The sequence below is a fragment of the Pezoporus flaviventris genome, unplaced genomic scaffold (genome assembly GCF_033815535.1).
Source record: "Pezoporus flaviventris isolate CSIRO_AGI_PZ_B2104156 unplaced genomic scaffold, CSIRO_AGI_Pfla_v1 ptg000031l, whole genome shotgun sequence".
Classification (NCBI taxonomy): Eukaryota; Metazoa; Chordata; class Aves; order Psittaciformes; family Psittacidae; genus Pezoporus; species Pezoporus flaviventris.
In genome coordinates, this window is record NW_026892579.1 from 50,519,738 (window position 1) to 50,526,227 (window position 6,490).

At 39.4% G+C, this 6,490-nt stretch overlaps 1 long non-coding RNA gene across 1 annotated transcript; it reads right to left on the reverse strand.

Moving 5' to 3' along the window:
- Positions 1–2,280: 2,280 nt before the first annotated feature.
- Positions 2,281–6,015, reverse strand: LOC133273469 (uncharacterized). Its single transcript, XR_009744826.1, has 3 exons — positions 5,869–6,015; positions 4,784–4,967; positions 2,281–4,069 (listed from the first exon to the last, which is right to left on the reverse strand). It is a non-coding gene; the product is annotated as an uncharacterized LOC133273469 (long non-coding RNA).
- Positions 6,016–6,490: the final 475 nt, after the last annotated feature.

Sequence of the window (6,490 nt, forward strand, 5' to 3'; positions counted from 1 at the left end):
TGGAATATTGTGTCCAGTTCTGGGCCCCTCAGTTCAAGAAGGACAGGGAGCTGCTGGAGAGAGTCCAGCGCAGGGCAACTAAGATGATTGAGGGAGTGGAGCATCTCCCTTATGAGGAAAGACTGAGGGAGCTGGGTCTCTATAGTTTGGAGAAGAGGAGACTGAGGGGTGACCTTATTAGTGTATATATATATATAAAGGGGGAGTGTCACGAGGATGGAGCCAGGCTCTACTCAGTGGCAAACAATGATAGGACAAGGGGTAATGGGTACAAACTGGAACACAAGAGGTTCCACTTAAACTTGAGAAGAAACTTCTTCTCAGTGAGGGTGACGGAACACTGGAACAGGCTGCCCAGGGAGGTTGTGGAGTCTCCTTCCCTGGAGACATTCAAAACCCACCTGGACACATTCCTGTGTAACATTATCTAGGTGTTCCTGCTTCGGCAGGGGGATTGGACTAGATGATCTTTCGAGGTCCCTTCCAATCTCTAGCATACTGTGATACTGTGAAGCCACGGGACCCAGACACATCCCCACCTGGCTGGAATAAAACTCTGGATAGAAAATAGCATAACAGTTGTGAGGTATCTTCAATGCTGTAATCATTAATGACAAATATAAGTTGTGGCAGCACTGTGAATGGGACTCATCTTGCCAAGCTCTTGACGTCTACAATGCAGACACTTGTGTCTTAGAGCTTTCTACAATTAAGAGAGAGAAATAAACACTTGCTACAGCACAGTTAATCTTAGCTGCTTTATAAACATTTACTTTAAGTCAACGATGCTCAAGAAGTAGCTGTTGCATTCTCTGTCTAGACAATTAACTCAGATGGAGCCATATGCAATGGTCATATAGACTGCTGCCTTTGTGCCTGGCTTACAAGCAGAGTGGAAGCACCAAAAATAAGCCAGGATGGAAAGAAGTGAAAGAAGGGGAAAAGTGGCATCTTATGGAAACCTTTGTCCACAAGAGACAATTGGAAACCGTTCTGAAACGCTGGGGCATTCAGTATTTTATTTATTATGTAAGTGCTGCCAACTCACCAATAGTCTTTTTTTTTTTTCCCCCTGAATTAATGCCATTTGATTATTAGAGTCACTGTTTATGAATGGGAAATATTGGGTAGGGTACCTATGGGAAGTATTTGGTTTCTTAAGGTTTCTGGGCTATTTCTTCTGAGCAATTTTATCTTGTAATTTATAAGAAAAAAAAATTAGATACTCAGTCTGGCTTTCACTGTTTCCAAAAACACCTGGCAGGCTGGTTCCAAATACAGAAAATCTCATCTGTCACCAGTAAAAATCAATCTTGCGATACACGCTGGGGTAGAATTCCCACCCAAGACACTAGGAAACCCTCCAGAATAAGGAAGACAGAACTGGGCTCTTATTTTGACCAGGTTCATCTCTTCTTGTGTTTTGTTTTTCATACCATTTGACAGAAAATAAAATTTGATGTAGTTGATCATTTGAGCATCAGCTTGTGTCTAGGTCTGAGACTGGCACACACCCAGTGTTTCAATCACAGCCAGAAGATTAGGAGAGAGGGAGAGAAAGAACAGCCCTTGTAAATACCCTGTCATCCAATTTCGCAATGTTCCAGAGAAGGAAAAACTTACTTACGGACCCCTGTGGTTACCAGCTTATACCTTGAAGTATGAAATTTGATTACCTTGCTCCTCTAACTGGTCATCAAATAATCCTACTTTTTTTAAATTCCAACCGGAGTATTTGACTCACTGGTCTTCTACAGAATGAATCCATCAGTCTTGCTTTGTCCTTCATATGTTTTTGGCGCTTTCTTTTGTATCTGTTAGAGTCCCAGTTTAATCTTAATGCACTGCCTTTTAGCAGTGCTCATAACACACAGGCATGCATTAATTGATCTTTGGACATACTCTCCTTCTCCGTCTGCTTCACTGATTTGTTCCATTCAGTATCCAACACCTCTTGCATCAAATCGTGCTGTAATTACCTTCGCTGAAGTTCAGCATCCTTCATGTTTAGCTTCTGGGTCTCTCCATAGTTCTAATTGTAGGATTTAGCTGGAATTATAATGGTAATATAGTACATACAATATAAGCATATAGCCAAAAAAAGTGCTCTCTATTTTGGAACTACTACAAACTGAGACACAGGTCAGGCAGTGAGCTTTAAACACAAATGTGCAAAAAACATTTAAGGAGATTTATCCTTAACTTAAATTCTTTCTTTTCCTCTTGACCAACTCATTTTATTAGGGAAAGTTTAATTTGTAAAATTGAAATGTTCAGACACTTGAAAGAGAAAAGATGTGAAAAGAAATGTAGTGTATATGTCATGCCAAAATATTATTCTAGAATTTGCCACCCATTTGTGTTTCAGTAGAAATATTTGCCTCCACTCCTTGGCACTGGCTCAAAACTCTTTTTCTCAAAGGAGGTGCTGAAAAAGCATCTGAGTATTAATTTGTCTTTTGTGGGAGGTTTTAGTGTTGTTATAAATCACTATAAATCACAAATCAGGCTTTAAATGGGAGACTTCATAAGCCGCTCTCACTGCATAAGACTGTGAAAATGAAAAGCTTAAAGCAAATATGATCTTGATGTGTTGTATTTAAATTGTCTCCAGCAGACATAGCAGGCCTGGTTTTCCTAGTGTCTGACCTTCACTTCCAAAAGGTGAAGTGTGGTGGGCATCTCCTACGATGAACATGATTCAAACCTCCATTTGTCAAAGGAAGCCGTTTCAAGTACCACATTCAAATCTGTTGGATGGACTTTTCCAGAGGGAGCTCATAACCATGTAAGTATTATTGGTAACTTAGTGCACAACCGGAATTCAAGATCTTAAGCACCACAACAGGACTTCTTGTTCTGACAGTAAAAACATGTGATGCCATACATACAGTTCTGAGTGTTTCAAACCCCAGCCAGAGACCTAGTAAAGCCCTATATTTTCAAGACATTATTCATTCTGAGGTATTTCTCTTAGTCTGATACACCAACCACATGTAGGTAATTACCAGTAGTCATCACTAATTGTTTTTAAATTCTTTGTCCGTTTTGGCATCAACTTTGAAATGGCAGCTTAACATGAGCTCGTCAAAATGTAGACTTTGTGAAGACAACATTTCTGAATAGAAGCTGTATAGAGAGTTCAAGACAAAGCATTCCAAATTGGAGCGTGGCCAGGACACCAAAATCATTGCTAGAAGTCATGGGATCTTTAATGCCCACAAAGTGGTCAGGACCTCCGCTGAGTTTTATGAGTGTAATGTCTCACCTGAAGAACAACTTCTTTAGCAGCACAGTGCCCCATTGTATTGCACTGGGCTTGTTCATGTGCAAGGAGAAGAGTACCATTCAGTGAATTGCTCATGCCAATGTGTCCAGCAGACCAGACTGTCTTAGTGCGTCTTCCAACCCAGCAGACCACCTGTCTTGGCTCACCACATGTGGCTGAATGCCAGTGGAAGATGGCAAAGCTCTTGGCCTTCTCAGATAAAGACATTTTTAGGACCCCATGGGATTTGTCCAGCTTTACTGAATTTTGTTCATACCTTCGTGCTTCAGCCCAACAGAGTGGAGGGGAATCCAAATGAGGGCTGGGCTGCTCTTCCTTTGGGTCTAGAGCAGCTGGTGTTAGCATCTGAGCTCTATGGGAGGTTCAGTAATAATAGGCTACTGAGAAAATGCACTGAATCCACATATCCTAACACTGCCTAGGCCAAACTACCTTGTACCACACACGGCCATACTTCAGGTAAATACACTTGAACCAGCTGCTTAGATGAGAGAAGAAAGCTGTGGACACTTCAGTTGCCTTCCCACTTTCACTGACATGACATTGTAAGTCTGGTCGTTTCTGTCAGTGTGTGGATTCTGCTGTGAGTTTAGTCCAACAATGCTGAAGTAGTATTGCTTCCACAGAAAAAGAACACTGTGCAGCCCAGTATAGGTTACAACATGGGCTTTTTCAGTTTCCTCTGCCATTTAGAGATAGTCACAGGACTCTGATGCTTTTGCACATTCATTGGCTTTTGAACATTTCTCTGCCCACATCCAACAGCTTTACAGCAGCTCTCTGCAGAAAAGAGGAAGACAAATTGAAACCTTTAGGTATGTTATGAGTCTGTAGCCTTGTTTTAGGATATTAAAGCAAATGCAATAATTATGTGACTACCCCAGATTCACCCATGACAGTTCAACTCACTATCCCAACTCACCTTCCACATAGCTCATCTACTCACACTATCAAATGATGGGACTTGAAGTGAAAGCTAGGACATTATTTTCTGCAAAGGAAAAGGTGAATGATTACCCCATTATTTAAATAAACCAACTTTTAAAGCTTCCCTGAGTTATTCAGGCAAAGTTTAGAGGTCTGTGTACATAACTGAGTTTTCACTGACATCCAGCCGGCAACAGGTCATGGGCTTGTGCATGTCTGAGAATATAGTTAAGGATCTAAGGAAATTTCGGTTAAAAATTGAGGTTTTTAACAAATCTATGTGAGGGCAGTACAAAGCAGGCATGAAAAACAAGCAGATCAGTCTGAAAATGGATGATAGTTGTCTAAAACCCACTGTATTTGGGATTTAAACTCATCAAACCCTGTCTGAGGAACACAAACATCATACAACATGGATTGATCTGGCTTAGTAGGCACTGTTTCCAGAGAAGATCTGGAAATCACAGAGAGTCATCTGTACATAAGCTAACCATGATGCAACACAAAGAAATGCAGAGCTTGATTTTAAATAAGAAAATTGTGAGCAAAACTAGAAAGGGTACTTACTGTGGTACATGCCATAATAGAAATATTGTGGGTTGTCTTGGACTTTTGTTCCTGGGTCTGGTCTTCAGCCTTCCATAGGGAAGTAGAAAAATATGCAGAAATTTCAAGAAAGAGCCATGAGGATTGTTTAAGGATCAGATCAGGAGAATAGTTAAAGGATCAGGACCCATCATAGTGCAATGTACTGTAAAGGACAAGATTATGGATCATTTAATAACAGTCAAGTAATGCCCACATGGAGAAGTGAAATCTGAGAGCAGATAAATCATCAGTGTAACCAGCAAAATATTACAATAAACAATGACTGGGAGTGAAGGCTACACAAGTCAGATAAAATGGAGCATAAAAGACAAGTGTGACATGTAATTAACTTCTAAGAATTGTGATGAAACATCTTCACTGGAAAATCTGAACATTTGGGTATTATTTTATTACTGGAAAACCCTCATCTCTGAATTAGAGAGGAGTGAAAATCCAAGAGGTACTGTAAGCTATAGAGATAATTGCAGAGATTTCCATGTTTCCAAAATCCATGGTTTTCCTCTGTCAGATGACCATATGGGACTCATGCTGTAGTATTTATCAGAGTATAAGAAAGGGGATCTGCCTAAGACATACTGTCAATGGAGAGCAAATAGTAATGAAAACAGGGCCACATTATGATTTTGTGGAATCAACTGAACATCCATGCTGTAAGTTATACATTTATCCAGGCTTTTAGAATGAAAGCCTGAGAGTTTGTGAGAAGGAGAGAGTAGAAGATAGAGAGTAGAAAGGAAAGAGGGAAGTAAAGTTTTGTTGATTTTAATTTTTACTATGGTTTGTTAATTTTGGCATGTGGGAGGTGGAATAGCTCCTGGCTTTTCTTTTATTGTGATTATACTCTTTAATGTTGGCAAACACACCTGGAGCTGACAATAGGCATTTTTCAGAAGCACATTGTTATGAATAAACTAAAAATAAAATAATGAATCTAAAAACTGAGTGTGTGGTTATCTTAAAGTGAAACCCTAAGGCCTTCCGGTTGTACTTTAAAACTGTCACCCTGGCAACAAAAAGATAAAAGAACAAAGATATGTATTTACCTCTTGGAAATGAGGAAAGCATTTGTAGGGCTAATTCTTGTGGTCTTTCTGCAGGTAGAAGTCTTGAGTAGTTTTATCTGAGTATGATCTAAGTAAAGACATCAGGATTTGGACCATCAATATGTTCTGATTCTGTTCTTTCTTCCACCACTGAAACAAAAAAATAAACACCTATGGAATTATGATTGCCTGAAATAACATAAAGGAAGTAAGAGTGCAAAATAAGGAATGATTTTGGGTGACAAATATGTGCTTGAATGGTACACATTGGCCAAATGCTGAAATATTTTCCATGTTCAGATATACAACACTAAGGCTACTGTTTTAATGTCTTAATTGAAGAATTTGTATAATAGTTATCTGTACTTTTACTCATATATTCCAGCACATGCAAAAATACACAAGCATGCACTTCAATAAAATGTCATTCATCAGAGGAAAAGGCGTCTTTGCTTAAGGATTTTCAAAGGCAAGAAACTCCTAGTGTTCAACCCATAGATAGATTTGAAAGCTATTTCAAAGACTGCATTGTTTTTTGTACTGGTTTGTTAAAATCTATGGGTCTCAGTTGGTTATTCCATGGTAATAACTCAAAAAGCAAGACAAATCTGAAGGCGGGGAA